At 38.3% G+C, this 19,243-nt stretch overlaps 1 long non-coding RNA gene across 1 annotated transcript in view; it reads left to right on the forward strand.

Moving 5' to 3' along the window:
• The window catches only part of LOC149578144 (uncharacterized), a 44,104-nt gene extending 33,587 nt beyond the window's left edge, over positions 1–10,517 (forward strand). Inside the window, exon 3 of the long non-coding RNA XR_016355579.1 lies at positions 10,377–10,517. This is a non-coding gene — a long non-coding RNA (uncharacterized LOC149578144). The remainder of the gene's footprint in view (positions 1–10,376) is intronic.
• The last annotated feature ends 8,726 nt before the right edge of the window (positions 10,518–19,243 follow it).

Raw genomic sequence — 19,243 nt, forward strand, 5'->3', positions numbered from 1 at the left:
GTGAGGGAATATTGGACAGACTGAACAAATAGAATGTCAATGGGGATAATCAAAAGTGGAAGTTAGTTTGTGTGTGTAGCAGAAAGAATCTTTTTGTGTGAAAACAACTTTATGTTTGAGAAATTATGCAGTGAGCATTGATTGCTGCCGACATTCGTTGAAGCTTCAAGTAAGCAGTTTGTAAGAGAGCTATATGAAGCTTCAGACATTTAGGTGCAGCTCCAGATTGCTGCAAGTTGGTTTTTAATCAGTAGTTTGTATTTTTCAGAATTTGCAGTCTGTTTTTGTCTTGTAATAGTTTTATTTTCAGATTCAACAGAAAGCAAGAAAATAAATCTCGCATTCCTCCAACTGTCTGTTGTAGCCATTTATTTTGTATTTGTACATTGCCAGCAATTGGCAAATCAGAGTTGTAGTCTCTGTGTATGTGATGCAGATAAATTTCTGATCCTACATATAATCGACCTTTTCTCTGCATAACAGAGGTGAAAAAAACATAACAGAAATAGAAGACTAACAAGAATAAGGGGCTGTGCTTACAAGTAATCTCTGATTTCTTTTAATCTCGAGAACCAAAACTACAACTTCCCAGAAAACTGATTCCCAAAATTATGAGCTATCCCTTTTCATACAGTAACCAAAAACCTACACATCCACAGTTCCACTTACACAGATTGCCCAACAATGTTTATCAAATATCACTCTTGATTTTTCTCCTATGTGGACTACAAAGCAAACAAATAACTGAAAAAGTCAGATTCTAATCTAACTCCTACCTGTCCTCCATTTTCCTTCCAACTCACTAAAAGGGCTCCCCAACAATTTCACTAACCAAAACATGGAACAACCGTTCACAAAAAGGACCGGTCAAAATAACAGGTTGAATCTACTAAACTTCATTTAATCCCCAAAAGACTGAAACAGTCACCCTCAACTGAACATGAATGGCTGTTAGAATAAATGCTCTGCATTATCCTCCCCTTGTCTTAAAAAGCTCAAAACATTTAGTTCTTCTACATCTGTTTCAAAAGTTGGATCAGCTTGGCGATAATTAAGCAAGTCAGCTTCAGAGATCCAAGAATTATAAGAATCTGGTAAACCTTCCCACTTAACAAACTACAACTTGGAAGATCTGGATTGTGTATCCACCAATGTAGTATCTAATACTTATTCAATGTGCTCTCTTTCTTCCTTGGCAAGTGTTCGGCTCAATTGTCATCTTCTGTCTCATTTTGGGTATCTTCTAACTATTCATCATGAGCTCTAGTTGAGTATGAATGAAGGTCACACATATTAAAGATGGGACTTATGTCCAAATCTTCTGGAAATGCAATTAGATAAGCATTTTCATTTACCCTCTCCATGATTTTGCAAGACCCAATTTTTTTTTGGCCTCAATTTGTTGTAGGAAATTGGGGGTACCTTTCTTTGCATAGGTGTACCATGACCATTTCTCCTTGAAAAACTTTTCTTCTCCTATGCAAAACAGATGTTGCTTATTTATGGGCTGTAATGCGATCCTAACTCGTTGATGCATCACTTGAATATGCTCTAACAAATCTATAGCTTCTTGGTTGTTATGTGGGCTTATTAGCAAATCAACTAAAAGTCCACAACTCCTTTAGGATTCACACCATATACAATTTGAAAAGGAGACTTACTTGTTGATCAATTTATTATGGAATAATAGGCAAACTCAGCTTGACTTATCACCAAAACCCTATTGCCAAGGGTGGTCCCCAACTAAACACCTCAATAGATTGACTAGGCTTCTCTTCACCACCTCTGTTTGCCATTAGTTTGGAGACGGCGCATTGAATTGAATTGCAACTTAAAATCCAACTTCTTTCATAAGATTCTCCAAAAGTGGCTTAAGAACTTGGTGTCTTTGTCACTTGTAATTGTTTCAGGAATGCCATGTTGCCAGACAACTTCTCTTAAGAACAAGTGTGCCACTTGACTTGCATAATCGGCCTTTTTACTTGGTATGAAACGAGCCATTTTAGAAAAGCAATCCACCGCCATGGACACCGAATCATTGCCTCTTTGGGTTCGTGGAAGCTCCAAGACAAAACCCATAGAATTATCAACCCATGGCTCTTTTGGCACGGGCAGAGGCATGGATATGTTAATTTTAGAACCAGAGTTGCATAAAAAAAAATCGTAGATATCTTAAAACTTGAACAAAAACCACAAGAATTAGTGTTCAGAAGAAAGTTTCAAAACCTTTCAGTAACAAGGGGCAAAGAGATTTATAGCATGTTTCTTTATGATGAAATTGTAGAAATAAAACTCTAGATGGAGACACAGTTTCTAACAATGAAATATCAGATGTGCGGGTATAAATTAAGGCTAAGAAAGTAACAGATTTATCTGAACTACATGTCTACTGAAGCTCTTATTCAGAAATTAATAGTGATGAGTGATGCACATTACTGGTCTCAAAGTAAAGGCTAATAATCTGATGCGCAATTTCAGCAGTCTTTATAGGATGACTTCTTGACAAAATGGTGAAGGTTCTTATCGTAGACATCTAAACAACTATCACCTATTAACATTTACTTGTAATAGAAGTAGCCAATTCTTAATATAAAATTAAAACCAAAATCTATTTGCCATATACCCAAAAGCTAGCGTCCATGGAAAAATTATTCTTTAAAATCAAGAATTAGGAGCTGCTCTACCCAGGTAAAAAGCAAGATCAAACTTACTACAAAGAAGTTTTTTGGGAGCACTAGGAAATAATATCTCTAGAAACGTTAAAAAAACACGATGTCTCTACACCTGAATTTCTGGTGCAGGAGCACCTAAGAGCCAAGGAACTCCTATGAAACCATATGGAAGAAACATCAAGGCATATGTTCAAATAAAGACCAATAAGGTCATACCATGACGTACTTGGGCTAATAATGCCATTTGGGACTCATTTGGAGTCATTTTACATCAATGTAATCAAAGTTGTCAATATAAGCAAAGATTGCCTAAAAGGGCTAATATGTGGGTTTTGGGGTAGAGATAGGGATTTAGTTTGTGTTTTGAGTTTATAAGGTCAATAAAAGACCATTTGAATGTAATTGAACGAGGAACAATAGATAAATTTGCCAAACAATGTAAGTTGTCACATTGACAACTTTGCTATCAATGTTGACAACATAAGGATTAAGGATCAAACTGATCAACATATGGTTTTAAGGTTGTTAGAGGGGTTGGTTGTTAGTTCCAAGCCTTTAGAAAAGTTGTAAATGCTTTAGATCCACAAGCATGGTCATGGTGAATTGGTACACTCGATTTATGAGTAATAAGTTAAGTTTTCTGCATATTTTCTATGTTCTATCAGTTATAACAGTCTGATTGCAGACATGTTTTTCATGCCTTGTTCTTACAGTAAGTTCCTGAAACCTATTTTATTTGAAAGAAGGGTGAATCGACATCATTTTGACTTTTGAATCACTCAAATCCATTAAGTATTGGCTGAGATATTCATGTTTTGGTGGAAGGCTGTCAAAACCCCATTAGGGTAATCCAAGAAGCATAAAAAATGGAATGACTTTCAATTTTTTGTGAATCCCAGCCCCAAACTTGGTAGGAGGACGGGGATGACGTTTACTTTAGTAATCCAAAGTTGCAGGTCACCATGTACAACATGGAATGTTCCTTGAATCAAATACCAAAGGTTTGAAGGGGCTGTCTCAGAGTTGACATAACAGGAATATAGTAAGTCTCTAATTGACACCACCCTGCAGAAATTTGGTGAACAGTTGATAGCGTATATACAATGTTGATTAAAGAATTTCATAAATTGATCATGGAATGCATAGGGAAGGAAGTAACCTCTCTTTCATTTGTTCATGTTGTATTTTGGTTGAGAAACTAAAAGGTGTTTAATGTTTTAAATCAGAGATGATGACAATTACTATTTTCAGTCATGCTTTTCTATGTTTTCATACATTTTTCTATTAGAATATGGATTGAATGAACTTGAAAATGCATTGAAAGTTCTATAAGGGAGAGTTACCTTTTTTGGAATTGGTTTAATGCCTTTTCATTTATTATTTTAAATGTTATGACAAATTTTCTAAAACGTGCTAGAATCTGTTCCTAGGCTTATCTGCCGTGGGAAAAATGACACAACTTTGTTCATCACCGTTGGAGCTCTCCCTAAATCAGACTGAAAGTCTGTAATTAAGTTATCTAAATCTCCACTGAAGTGATTGGATTTATTTTGAGTATTAAAATAGTTGATAAGTAGGAGATAATTTCCACAACTCAAATTGTGATATTGCTATCAGGATTTAACTGTGTAGTTTTTGAGTCAAACCCATTGATCCATATTTCATGAGTATTGATTCAATATGAATCCATCTCTCATGAGAATAAATGGAGCACTTAGCACTCATTGGATCTAGGTGATGTTCATAGAGGTGAAGCACCGGGACTTCCTGGGAGGTCACCCATCCTATTACTACTTCAGCTTGAGTGCGCTTAACTACGAAGTTCCCTCCATGGTTAAACCCACTCTGCTTGCGACCCCATTTGCAAAACCTTCACCAAGTGTTGTGCCTTATGAACCATTCATTAGAAAGCCCCTTAAGCTCATCAATTGATAAGTACGAGATAATTTCCACAGCAAGTCAAATTGTGGATATTGCTATCATGATCTAACTGTGTAGTTTTTGAGTCAAATTCATTGACCCATATTTCATGAGTAGTGATTCAACATGAATCCATCTCTCATGAGAATAAATGGAACACTTAGCACTCATTGGATCTAGGTGATGCAATTACCCATATTTCATTGACCATAGTGTTGAGTAATTGCAATGTTTACCGTATAGGGTAAATAGATAGTTATTGCATTAAGAGACTAGAATGTTGTACAGAGCAAGATAGTACTTTATTCATATAAGAGGAGTACACAATCACGAGTACAATGATGCTTCATAATTCTATTCGGACAATGTACATATATCTCTCGAAGGGGTGACTCAACCATCACGCAACCTTTCAGACACTAACTAATCCCGTTGACTGTAGTATAGTTTGTACTGACAACATCATCCCCCCCCCCCCCCCCCACCAAAAAAAAAAGTCGTCTCTGGATGACAAAATAAAGACTACTATACTACTAAGTACATCAAGACAAAAACTAAGAAGAAGGGTGCATTCTTGGTGGAGCGGGTGTAGTAGCTGTCCCTTGTGCCCATAACTCGTTCAACTGTGCTCGCAACTCATGTACCTACTGCGTCCGGCTGTTCAAATCCAACTTAGCCTGCATCTTAAGTTATAATGCTCTGTTTGTCATCTTAGCTATGTTTAAGAGCTCCACCTCTTTTGCAGCCAACGCCCTCTTTGCATCCCCTAGCTGAGATATGAATGTTGCCTTCTTTGCTTCCCTCTCAGCAATGATTGCTGCCTGCTCTATCTCCCAAGCTGACTGCTGTGGAGTCCAACTAGCTTCTACTATGGCTACTCTGGTAGTTGTCTCCTCCTGAGCCCTCGCTGCTGCTACCTAATCCGCTTCACTTCTTCGTAGAGCATAGTACGCCTCCCGATACACTTGTACTATCTCTTGCGTCAGGTTCTCAACTCTACTCTCTGCTATAGGCTTGTTAGTAATCTACCCTTGCCCCATCTCAGGGGTCTTTGTGTTCGGCCATCCTCGTGCCTCGAAACATATTGAGAAGGCCACTGGACAACCAACTCGTATGAATGACAAAACCTTCTCCAACTCCTACACCACTGCCTCCAAAGCAAGTGTTTGTGTTGAAATCACCACTTGGCAAACTCGAGCCACCAATTCCACCAAGTACGTCTCGACGTCCTCTATAGCGTGTCGAAGGGCCTGAAGATGCGGGGTGCTCCGTGGCCATCGCTGACTCTACTACTTCTAACATCCTCTCCACAGTACTTCCCGTCGGAGGTGTGGGTGGTAGCTCAATTGCAATAGTAGGATGACTCTCCTCTGGTTGGGCTAAAGGATCCATTGCCTGAGATACTTCTCTCATAGGTGAGAGAGTGCTAGATGTTGTGTTACTGGTCTAATGTTGAATCTCCTACTCAAGTACGTGCTTAAGTCCCGCTCAGTCAAGTCTTTTGTTGCAGTATCCTCACTGGCAACCAATAATGCATTATCTATAGTGACCATCGCATTGGATCTCACTACCTCCAGTCTAACCTGCGGTGTCCTCGAACTCTCAAGAACCTTCTGTGCCGATAACTCCATCACCTCGTCTGCAAAGCTGTAGGCAGTGATGGGTGGGACTCTGTCTGAACTATAGCCACAGACTCTAGAACGGTAAGGGTCGTTGTAGTCGGTTGAGCTGCTACTGTGACAGGGGTCATCACTATTGGCTGTCTACATTGTCCAAATCCTAGAATGTGTGCACTATGAGCACTCATAGGGGAGAAATGTGTTGTCGTCGAGAGTGCAGGTTGTGGCAATAACAATGGTGTTGCTGTAATGACATCCACCTCTTCGTCATCCTCTTCATCCTCTTCCTCTCTATCAGTCTCATTATTGTTAGATGATGTCTCTTGCCAGCTGCTATCAATATTCCCATGCTCCAAACTTGCGTCCAACTCCTTTTTGGGTCACTTCTGCCCAACTGTGACCTTTTGTCCACCTGGTGCGTCTAAGTGTCTCCACTACACGACGGGGGGCTCACCTGACGCGAGCGGGATAGGCTTGATCTCCATCTTGTCAAGAGGGATCATCTGCGCTGTCGCATCCAAGAATAATCCAATAGTGTAGTGGGCATGGAGAACATCTTGTACTGAAGCGTCATGAACTCATACATTCATTCTACCAATAATGCGACCTAGTCATACAATCTCCCGTTCAAGATCCTGTTCATTATGGCTACTTGCAGAAAGGAGATATCAGATGCGTGACTCGATCCTATGAGCCTACTCTTAACCAGGTACATGAGGCAACATCAATGCCCTTCCTGGATGTTAGACTTCTTCAGTCCTTTGCTCTTCAAAGTGTCCATCAAGGATTCTTTTTCTCCTTGAGATAGTTCCCCACATACAAGTTCTATCAGTTGCGCCTTCATCTCTTGACTTAACTTCTTTGGTTTGTTATCAATTTTCCTACCTCCCTGTGCATGGCCGGGTATTCCAAATACCCTAATAAAGTTTGGTGCTCTAAAGGAGATGACAAAGTCTTGCTCAAGATAGGAAAACAAATTGGTCCTGGAGAACCGGTTGTAGGTCTCTACTATCGTGCACAAAAAATCCTTGTAATCTCGAATGCAAAAAAATGACATTCGTATTGCCCACTCTACTCGCGCCTTCCTGATGCTATTCTTCACCAGATGGTCTGCAGGATTATTCTGCCACCATGTCCTGCAGCTGACTCCACTCAAGCCTTTGAAAGAAATATTTTGTGGTGAGAACTGTATTGCTACATCCACTGTCTGTGCTGTTTGTTTGCCTTTCTTTTTGCTTGTGCTTGTACTTGTGCCTCTTGCAACACAAACACCTGAAAGCAATGTCTTCACATTTTGATTCATCTTTGTGTTGGTAGCTGAATCTTCGTCTAACTTCTTCTTCCAAACTCTCTTCCTGGCTGACTGCATAACTCTCTTCTTTTGTCCTTTTGTGTGAAGAAAAACGGCTAGGCAACAACGGTTAGGGTTGTTGCTTTCCCTTTAGAATGGCTCCTCACAACTCCATACAATTTATTCGAAGCTTCGTTACCATCCATACAGTGTCCGTATGGCTCCTGGAAGCTAACCCACTGTGTTTTTTTGCTACCGTACAGTACATCCTACTCCAAGTTTGCGTCTTCTCCCTCCAATGCTTTTGTTCAGCTATGGCTAGATGTGTTCCTGCTCTATTAGCTACTAGCCATAAAGTGTTTTGGTGCCTCAACTTCTACAACCTCTTTCAAATATAGTCACCATGTGATTTAAAACGTATCATAATTTTTAGAGACCGTATGGTGTTCATGTATGATGTGTGAGTTTGGAACCTCTACTCTGGCCATACAGTATGTCTTGGAATTCGTACGGTGTGCCTTGTTCGTTGTTGTTTCTTGCCTGCCATATGGTGTTCCTTGGTACGCACAAAAATTCTCAACTTGTGTTGCTTGTGGGCGTATTGTGCTTCAAAATTATTTTAGTTGATTGTATGTGACTTTTCTTTGCGTTCTTCGGGTTGCACTAAAAATTTTCTTCCTGCTCGGTTGTACAACATACAATGCTTTGCTGTGGATTTAGACTTTGTATGGTGCATGTGTAGACTTACTGGTCGTATGGTTTTGCTTGAGTACTGTACGATGACTATAGGCTTCCCTTCGATTCTCTATCCTTGCCCGTACGGTGTGATCTAATGGCTCTTGATGCGGTGTTTGTATAGTACCAATGTATTATCGCCATATCATAATCCAATTGTTTACGCATTAAAAATCCTAATGTAGTAATGCCTATAGTTTATTACTAGTAATATTACTATTATTATTTACTTATTTATTAGAAATTTATATTCCATCTGAATTGTTCGTCCAGGTCTCCTTATTTCCCCAGTCTCCACTTTGCTCATGGTAGATTTTTAGCTTCGAACCATTTACAGGATCAATCACTTCCTTTTCGTCCAGCGTCTGTAGTTTGATTGCTCCGTTATTGCCCACTTCACGAATCTTGTAAGGCTCGACCCATTTCACGTAAAATTTACCAGGTTTGAGTTCATTACACCCATTATATTTTAATACTAATTGACCTCGTTGGAGCCTGTCTAGTTTCAAATGCTTGCCATGCCAAACCTTGTGTCTACACTGTGAAACCTCGGTGGCCCATTGTGCTTGCAATCTTCACTCCTCTAGCTTATTTAGGTTAAACAACCTCACCCTAAGACTTTCCATGTCTCCTATTTTGTTTTCAATCACTATTTGTAAACTCGGCACCATGAGCTCGGTTGGTATTATGGCCTCCTAACCATATATGAACTGAAACAGAGTGTCTCGTGATAACTTTGTAAGAGTTACAATATGCCCATAATGCCAATGGAAACTTTTCCTCCCAATCATCACCTTCAATTGCACAAGACTTGTAAATTACTGCAACCAAGATTTTATTTGTCGATTCCGCATGTCCATTTGCTCTTAGGTAGTACAGGCTTGACAAGGAATGGTAGATTTTGAATTCTGTGGTGAGTAGTTAGATGACATGGTTGACAAAATGTCCCCCGTGGTCGCTTGTCAGTTGTATCAGGATTTTGTACCTCGTAATGATCTGCTTGTACATAAATCTTGCTGTACTTAGTGCAGAGTTGTTTGTTAGGCCCCGTGCCTCTACCCACTTTGTAAGGTACTTGGTTGCTAGAACAATATATCTGCATCTCTGGGCTTTGTTTACCTTCAGTGGGTCGACAAAGTCCATCCCCATTGTTTGAATAGTTCCTGCGCATGTGAGGGGTTTAGAGGCATAAAATCTCTCTTTAGTGGCTTCCTGACTTTCTGGCATGTATCATATGCAATGATCCACTCCCTAGTGTCATTGTGCACGATTGGCCACCACAATCTTGTGAGAAGTAGCTTGTGCGCCATTATGTCCGACCCCATATGTCCTTGTTGTGAGGTTTTCACATCATTGCCCCAAAATTTTTGGGGACCCCCTTTGTTTCGGTTGCCTTAGCAGATTGGAGTTGTCCAAAGGTTTTCAATTTGAAAATTTTACACCTTGGATGCCTTTGGGCCAGGAAGGATTTGATTTGATTTGTTTTCACTCGGTGCGAAACTTGATTTTTTCGGAACATTTAATTTTATCCTTAGGCCAAACAGAATTCAGAAACAACATTTTATTCAATGGTTAGAACAATATCTGGCAGGATGAATTTGCAAATTTTGTACTTAGAAGGATTTTGAAAATTTGATATAATTGTATAAGCTTGAGCATTTTCAAAATGAAATTTTTAGATTTAGTCTTTTTGGAAAATCTTGATTTTTTTTGTGGAAAAGGAAATTTTTGATAGTGAAATTGAAACTGGAGTTTGAATTTTGACTTCTAGGAAAAGGATTTATTTTGTTAAAAATTAAGTGTATTGCAAAATTGAAATTGGATCAAATTGCAAAATCTCATTAATTTGGTTGAAATTTTGCTTAGAGGATTTTAGAAATGTTAAAGGAAATTGGTAATTTGGAATAGAAAATTGATTTTGGCTTACTAAGATTTGATTTTAATGATATTTTAATTGCCAAAACATTGTTATATGAAAAATTTGACATCTTCTAGACTTACCTTGTTTCTATTATGCAATTTCTGATCAAAACTGGCAATTAAATGGGCCAATTTCACTATGGGCTAAGTAAATTTTAATGTTGCATTTAAATCTAGGCCATTAATTAAGGGACTAACTTAACTTTGTTTTCCCTCTAGGCAGGTCGACCCACTTGGAGAGGCAAAAAGTTTGGTATAAGAGGGGCTTCCCCCCCTCTTATTTCCTCATTCCTTTTGTCCTCCTCCTTGGGTGTGCAATTTTCTTCCAAGGGAGGTGAATTTCAGCTTGGGCGATTTTTGGGGCAGATTCTCTATTTCTTGGTGGCATTTTTCACCTCCTTGCTTGGGTGAGTTTCTACACTAGGATGATTTTTTGTGGAGTAGATCCGATTTTTTTTCAGCTTGGGCAATTTTTGAGGTCTAATTTCTCCATCCTTGGCATCGATTTCTCCTTCCAGAATCGGATGATTTTTTTTTATGAAGAGGCAATGTGATTTAAGGTCAAAATGTAGTGGCATGGGCAAATTTTGCAAGGTTGGTGAATTCTAATTTTTGCTAGGGCATCATATTTGCAAGCGGGATTGAATTTTTCGAGATCTGATCTGAATGTGAAGAGGCCCGTTTATTGGTAAAGGTAGGTTCAACGTAAAATTCTATTCATTTTTTGAGGTGAAGATTGGTTTTAAAGGCATATTCTATTCCTTGTTCTTGCTTGGTTCGTTTCTCTTATTTTCTTCTCACACTCATCATCCACCACTTCATCATTCCATTGATAGGTTGAAGTTGGGAGATATAAGTGTAGATTTCATGATAGGACACTTGGAGAGGCCGAAATAAGCTAGACCACCCTAGGATTAAAGTTGAGAGATATAAGTGTAGTCCATCCTAAGGTAATGAAGAGGCAGAATTAAGTGGTAGTCCCATCCTTAAGATTGAAGTTTGAAGATTGATAAGTGTAGAGATAGGACTTAGAGAGATATAAATAAGCTAGATTCCATCGATAGAAAGAAGGTTGGAGATTGATAAGTGTAGTCCATATGATTTAGAACGAAGGGGCAAAAATAAGTGTTTAGGATGATAGATTTTAGTGCAAGCAAGAACCCAAAGGGAACAAATACCAAAAAAGATGAGGAAGACATGATGCCTAAGACCACCTTTTTCTCGAAAGTGAGGCGAATAAGTGATACTAATATTGGTATAGTGAACATGGTACAATTGAATGATAGATTGAAGGAAGGGCGATCCCCTATGGCAAATATCTACAAGAGTGGAATTGTACACACATCGACTTTCCCTCCTACCTTGCCTTGTTCGGAATTGGTAGTTAAATGTGCATCCCGGTTTGATATTGTGACCAAGTCCATCATTTTTGATGAAGGGAAGAAAGTGTTGGCTAACATCAGTGGACAAGTGGTTGAAGAAGTATTCAATATTCCCTAGCATATAGGCATGATAGTGGTAATGATGGATCAAACAACCAAGTTCTTTTAGGGTAACCAGGAGGCCTACTTCATTCATTTAAAGTAGAATTGGTTAAATGAAGGCAAGAAGGGAGTTACCAAGTCCTCAAAGCTCACCAAGTCAGATTTTAAATCAGAGTATGACGATCTTATTGTGCTTCTCGGCCGGATCATGGGCATGGCTCAAGGTATGTAATTCAAGAACTAGATGTACTATTTTATTGATGAAATTGAAAATGGAAAGAGAAAATTTGATTGGGCTAGAATTATAAGTGAAAATTTGGAGTTGCAACTTAGGATAGCGCAAAATCAAAAGCAATTCTACATGGGATCCTATCTTTTCTATCTGATTGCGAGACTATATGAAAATCCTGGACTTAAGGCCTTAAGAGTGATTGGCAATGGGTTGGGGCAATGTTTGGTGCATGAGTGCTACCCACAACTTCATTTGCACAACACTAAAGATTATAAGATGTTTTATGATGCCTTTGCCATGAAGATGGTAAGGATATTACAAGGGACACCCACTAGAAGTCTCTCAATGGAAGTGAAAGTAAAAGTTAAAAGTATGGGAGTTGGTTCATCCAATTTTGACAATTTACATACATTAGAGTAGCAGGAAGTATACTTTGTCCCAAGAGACTTCCAAGGTACCCACTCGAAAAGATAATTTTGATGGAGTTGGCTAGGCAACTTGAGCATTATGACAAGATGATGAAACTTAAAGGTGAGACAAGGTTTACCTTCTCATTTGGAATAGGCAATGACACTTGCTCCAATCCTGTTGCCTTTGCAGATGCAGAGAAAGAATTAGAATGGTATCATCTAGGATGGTATAGAGCAAGACAAGGATTTGATCCTAATGGTTTTATCAAGGTGTCTCACGAAAACACATTCAAAACATATTTGTACTATAAAATATTTTTGGGCTAATGCACAGGATGACTTTCATGTGAGAAAGCTAGCGTTCTCAAGATTGTTAGTGGGCATGATGAGGGCAATCAAATGGAGAGGCCTTGATATTTCCGATCAACTGGAAGATGATGAAGATGTACTAAGAAGATTATGATACAGTGGATGGAACATAATTGAGTTGAGTGGATTGGGATGATTATTAGGATCCTTCCTTAGAGGCAGTTACAAGGACAATTGATCTACATACTGAGTTGTGGTACAATGGGAAGTTAAGGCAATTACAAAGTCGGAAGATACACCTTACTTATGAGAAGATGAAAGCGGAGAAAAGAGGTCCAGCAGAGTCAGTCAGATAGAAAGGTGGGGTCAGTAGCCAACAACAAAGAGTAGTTAAGGACAAGAAGAGAAATTTGGAGGTTGAGAAAAGTAAAGAACATCAGGAACCTCCAACAAAGAGACATAATGCAACACCATCAAGGGAGAGCATAATTGAGGCCAGAGGCCAATGAGATTAATACAAATAGACAAAGGGTCTCGGTAGAGGTGAGCTCTGATTAGGAATCGAGTGGTTACAGTGATAGTACTAAGTACTCTACCCTCTTGGAGAACCAACATGGAGATAATGTGACAGTCACCAGTGAAGAAGAGGATAGGTCAATTGATATTTGAGGAAATAAGCCAGGTGCTTGAGGCTGTTGGTGATGCTTTGCTAGTTGAACCGAATCCGGATTTGGGGAGATGCATTGCATTGCTATGGTTAAGGCAAATGCTTATGCTAAGAGGCGAGGTGGTGACTATCCAAACAGTTGAAGATATTCAAGGGTTAGTGGAAAAGGAAGATAGCGAGAAACAAAAACAAATTGCAAAAACGGTGGCAAAGGTAATCAGGAGGGATGATGAGGGTCACCAAAAAGTTCAAATTGCTATACCAAAGGTTAGCAAGGCAGTAGATGAAATTGTAGCCCAGGAATATGAGATAGTAAAGCATAACTTGGGAAGAATCACGAATGGCATGGAGTGTGAAGAGATCCAAAAAGACATGGTTTCAATTAGAGGAAGATTGAGGAAGGCAAACAAGAGGATTTTAAAGTTGGAGGTCGAGAACAAGTATTGGAGAGATTGCCAGTCTATCCAACAGTTGCACCAGGCAGCCCTTCCACAAGACAACAAGAGCAATATAGAAGTTATATCGACTTAGCTGCACGAGGTCAAGGATTGGATCATTGATATAATTTAAGAGGGGCGAAATTTCTTGCCTTTATCTTGACATTCAGGTCATTAGTGGCTATTAGAGACAAATTAAGAACATTTGAAGGTGAGTGGAAGGATTTCCTTCTAGTCAAGGACTTTGCCATTCCCAAGCTACAAGCATTTATTGAGCTACCGAAGAGATATTTGGAGAGAACCAAGTTGGTAGATGAAGGACGAATGAGTACCATGGAGTCTTAGTTTGTTGCCTTGACTATTAGATTGAGGATACTTGAAGAGATACATAATGAGACTGTACAACATAGCCTAGGTGTTCATAGTTCCATTTCAACCATGTTGGGCGATGTTGAGGTTGCACTTGATCTTGAAGGTATCAAAGAGGAGAATGTCAATGAGATAGAATTTGGATCAAGATTGGATGAATTGGGGAAGGTTGCCATCAAGAAGAAGCATTTGGGCACCCTTGCCACCCTTAATGCCTTTATCGAATATGCGAAAGAATATGAGAAAGATCACGAGAAGACACTGCAAGCAGCGAGCAACATGATGAATTCAACGATAGGCTAGCCATGTTCATTGCCTTGGCTAAAATTATGAAAGAAAAAGGTAGAATTATATTAGAAGATCATTTGATGTAAGCCCAAGTGGTGAATTCTCCTTCTTCTTGGGTGGGGCAGGTGTTTGATTCTGACTAGCTACCATTTTGGTGCCTTCTCATTGGTTGCAACCTTTTTTTTTTTTTTTTGGTCCATTGATGAGGTGGCATCTTCTCATTGGCCAATGGGGTGGCAACCCTAATTAGGGTTGCTAGGATTTGATCTGGATCATTGATTTTGCCTCTTAATCTCTACTGTTGGTTGTAATTTTGGCCCCTATATAAGGTCATTTGGTCTCATTTGTAAAGGGTTGAAGAAAATTGTTGCTTAAGATAATACCAAAATTGCTTATTTTATCATTGTTGTGACTTGCATTGTGATTAAGAACACTTCGTGTTATTGCATGGTTTCTACTTCCAATAGTTAGAATTAAATTTTATTAAAGTTGTTAAAGTGGATTTTATTTCAAGAAAGTTGTTAAGTAAGAGTAAGAATAGATGGATAGTTGTATGGTGATATTAGTGGATGTTTGATAGGGATCTATAAACTAGGCCACTAACATCCTAGTGACTTGTTAGGAAGCCTTGCGTGGTAATCTAGTCTTTTTCCCTTGAATCATTGCATCTATAGAGGTAGCGCTGCTGGTAAGTTTTCATCAGATTCGATGCCCGTCCATTTGTTAATCTTTTCATTCATAGGAGTAGGAGTAAGGCATCAAGTAGTGTAGTAGTTGGAGTTCTATCGAGAAGGAAGTTAGGAGAAGCATCATTGGCAGACATACTCTCCATCACCATCACCATCAACATTATTTAGCGCTCATATACTTTACAAAGCTAGACATCATCACCATCACAATGAGAGTTTGACAATCCTTGAATGAATAATGTAAGCCCGCCTACGTGATTAACCAACAAATCACATTAATATAACTGAGTTAGTATCCACAGGTGTAAGGAACATTGGAGTTTTTCTCATGTCTTCATGAGTATTTACTTTTCAAGAGAGGGATTGAGTGTTTGATATTCCATATCAAGTTTTCAATTGTTATATATTATGTAGTGGTACAAAAATGACATCAACACTCCTGCGGGTCCTTTGTGTGCTTCTTTTAATACTTTCGGTATTTCTTTGTCCAAAACACATCATCGTAGAAGCTGGTCGGGTCCCATCTAGTAGAGCAACTCGTTGATCAATTGGAACATTTTACTTCTCAGTACAAGTTTCCTTCTCTTGCTAGGTGGCATTTCCCTAGGAAATTGCCCCGTTGAAAGATCCCTTATACTCGCATACCAAGATGGTAGTACAATGATCTGAAATAGTTGTGCGTCCGAAAGGTAATCATTAACTCCCTCTGGAGGTTCTCCCGGCTTGATCCTGGATAGAAGATCCGTGCTCATGTGGCTTTTCCTAGGCCATACCACAATTTTAAATGTGAATTCATGCAGGAAAAGTAGCCATTTGCTTATATGTTGCGAGTTGTGTTGCATCCGTTGGTACAGCTACAACACTGGTAACATAATCTTTGATACTATTCTCTTCCAACAATAAAGAAATTTTGGCCTTTCAGACACCAAAATTTGAGGCACCATCCAGTTTATCATGATCTCTCAAACCAGCTGAAGCCATCTCAAGGGATTAAAACAATAATAAATCTAAAGAGATCATACTAGTTTATATAAACCCTTAATTTCTTTCCTAGGGCAAAACTCTTCTATCCTCAACACCACTCTGATACCATGTGAAAATTTAATATTGTTGTAGTCACTGATTATTAATCTCCTATTATAAATGATTATTAAATTGCCAAACATAAATCCACAAATAATATCAAAAAATAACACAACTGCAACTTCACCAATAAAATACAGAAAGAAATTCACAACACAAAGAACACAATATTTTTGGACAAATCATCCTTGGAAAACCCCCTAAGGGAAAACGAGTTCTGCAGATGGAAAATATATTAACTTCAACAAATCAAGAGATACAAAATTCCTTGCCTCTCATTGGCAGAATTTAGACAACCTCCTAATTTCTCTTGCTGATATTCCCCATTGCTATCCTCGACGCTATCATTGCACCCTTGCTAACACTGCAAGACTGTTTGCCATCACTGCAAACTCATTTGCTAACACTGCAAATGCTTCCACTTCTTCTGTTCCTTTGTTCTATTCACCAAATGCCTTCCTTGACCCCCCTTTTATACTACCTAACCAAGAGGTTTCTAATTGCTTCTTGATCAAGACAGCCTAACCAAGAAGTTTCTAGTTGCTTCTTGATAACAACCTAACCAAGAAGTTTCTAGTTGCTTCTCGATTAAAAAAACCTAACCAATAGGTTACTAGTTGCTTCTAGAAGGAGTCAATTAACTAATAAATATTTGCTAATTAATCACATATGGATCAACAACTGTCCAAGCTACCTAAAACTAACAACAACTTCACAATCATAACAATCAGTATACCAAAGTGGAGACAACGAACATGTGTGTGGTGATCATCCTAAAGTTGGATGCTTGAAACAGTGACTCAAGGCTTGGAGAATCATTGTTGGCAATATGCTAATATTTTGATTCACAATGCTCATGTGTCTTGTTGGAGGACAATGAGTCCTTGCAAATTTTGTATCTTGCCATTAGGCAGTGTGTCTCAATCTAAAAGTCCTTTATACAACAATACACCTTAGCCTACAAGTTAGGGAATAGTGAGCTTCCTTGGCCATGAACCTAAAACAAATAGTGTATACCTTTTTCATATAGTGTGAATTGAATTGGATCTCATTGTGGTTTTTTCCTTCTTGGTTTTTCCACACAAATCTGGTGTTCTCGTGTATATGGTGACCATTACTTTAACTATATTTTCTACTAATCTGGTTAAGGTAAATGGATGTGGAATTACGATTGTAGAAGTTATAAGTGTATGATCAAGATTGATTCATCTGCACCCCTCTCTTTGTCTTGGGGTGTGCTTAATGGTACACATAACAAAATGCAAAGATGAATTAGATAATACTAAATAATTTTAATAGGTCGAAGAGAGATATGCTCAAATAGGCTATAGATGGTATGCTCAATTTTTTAAATATCATTATTGATTCATTTGCAAAAATAATCTTTTGTCTTATAGTTTAGAATCTTATGTAAATAAAATAGCAGTAGGTAAATAATAGATTAAAATAGTAAGTTTTTGTGAAGTTATTCTTCCTGGTTGTGTTGGTAGTTTCTTTGCAAGAATATATATGCTTTATAAGCCACCACATTGTAATGTAAATATTTGGTACCAATTTCATGTAACATTATACTTCTACCATGTTATTTTTTGCTGGGGGGCCTCTGGTTGCGAAGGAAGAGCATTAAATGCAATAATGTATTATTGAGCACCTCGGGGCCTTAGCTTCAACCGCCCTTCCGCATGCCCTAATACGCCTTTGATCTGATTATTGTTTACTTTTACCATGTTATTTTTTAGTGGGGGGCTTCTAGTTGTGAAGGAAGAGCATTAAATGCGAAAATGTATTATCAAGCACCCTGGGGCCTTAGCTTCAGCCGCCCCTTCCGCATGCCCTGATCCGCCTTCGATCTGATTATCCACTTCAAGTGGGAGTAATAACCTCCATCCAATCTAGTCGTGCCTATAGTTTATGAAGGCAGATTCTATAGGTAACATCCCCCATGCTCCATCCTAACACAATCAACCATTGGGTTATTGTGAGGTCAAGGAGTTCAACCCCTACCCCTACCCCTACTATTTGAATGGGGAATGAGGATGACCTTCATTTAATCTAGCGATGGTTTTGTGATTAGTTTTCACATATAGTGGCCAATGATGCAATATTTTCATGCCTATGGGAGAACCATTGAAAGAAATCACCATTCACTTGATATTCTATTTGCAAAGCCAATTTGTGAAGGCTGCATGGAGGAAGAGAAGCAACTATAATAGAAAATTTATTTTGTTCTCTTTATTGTTCCACACCATTTGAATAATGGTGCAATGTTGAATTTGGATGTTGGTCTCTATACTAACTCCTTTGTCCTAAAGTTGAAGCTACAGAAAATAATGAAGGAGTTGTCCCTCCAAGATTAAAATCTAATCAGTAAATTTCATATAGGTTGCTGGCATTGATTGTAGAAGAAGGTTCCAGTGAATACAATTGTGCATAGGTCTAGTAAAATGGATGACTATACTTTGTGTGTGAAGGCTTTTATGTGGAAAGGAGTCTGCACAAGCAGAGTGTGGAAGAAATCTAGTTTGTTATGTGGGAGAGTTTACCTACCATGTGCATAGAAGAGAAGCAACTGGAAATAAGTTTTACTACATGAAAGATGGATATAAATATTTAAATGGAAGGTGCCTATAATAATTTATTTTCCTCTTCTAAAGTAACCTAAGTTTAAAGAAGGGGGATTTTTTTTTTTTAAAGGAGTATAAATTGAAAAGAAAGAATTTGAAGCATTTGCATAGAAAGTGAAGAGTATATTAGGATAAGTGAATGGGATGGGTAGATTTTCTAGCTTGTCCAAATGGCATACCAACTCTTTGATACTTGTTGCTCTCGCATTGTTATGAGGCTTAATTGAATGTAAGTCATAGTTTTAAAACTATAGAATTTTCTATTAGAGTGATTAATTACTTTAATGAAGAAATCATATGCTATTGCTAAATTTGAAGGGCAAGACTTTAATACATGACAAGTTAACATGCACGTAGTTTTAATAGAAATGATCTATGTAATATCGTGAATGAAACTATTAAAAACTATAAGATGTAGATTATGTACTAATTGGGTAGCAAAATATTGTGAAACCACCACTTTGATTGGTCTTAGATTATTTGATACATATTTA

Source organism: Cupressus sempervirens, chromosome 1 (genome assembly GCF_028749045.1).
Source record: "Cupressus sempervirens isolate cs-2001-9-10 chromosome 1, ASM2874904v1, whole genome shotgun sequence".
NCBI classification, from domain to species: domain Eukaryota; kingdom Viridiplantae; phylum Streptophyta; class Pinopsida; order Cupressales; family Cupressaceae; genus Cupressus; species Cupressus sempervirens.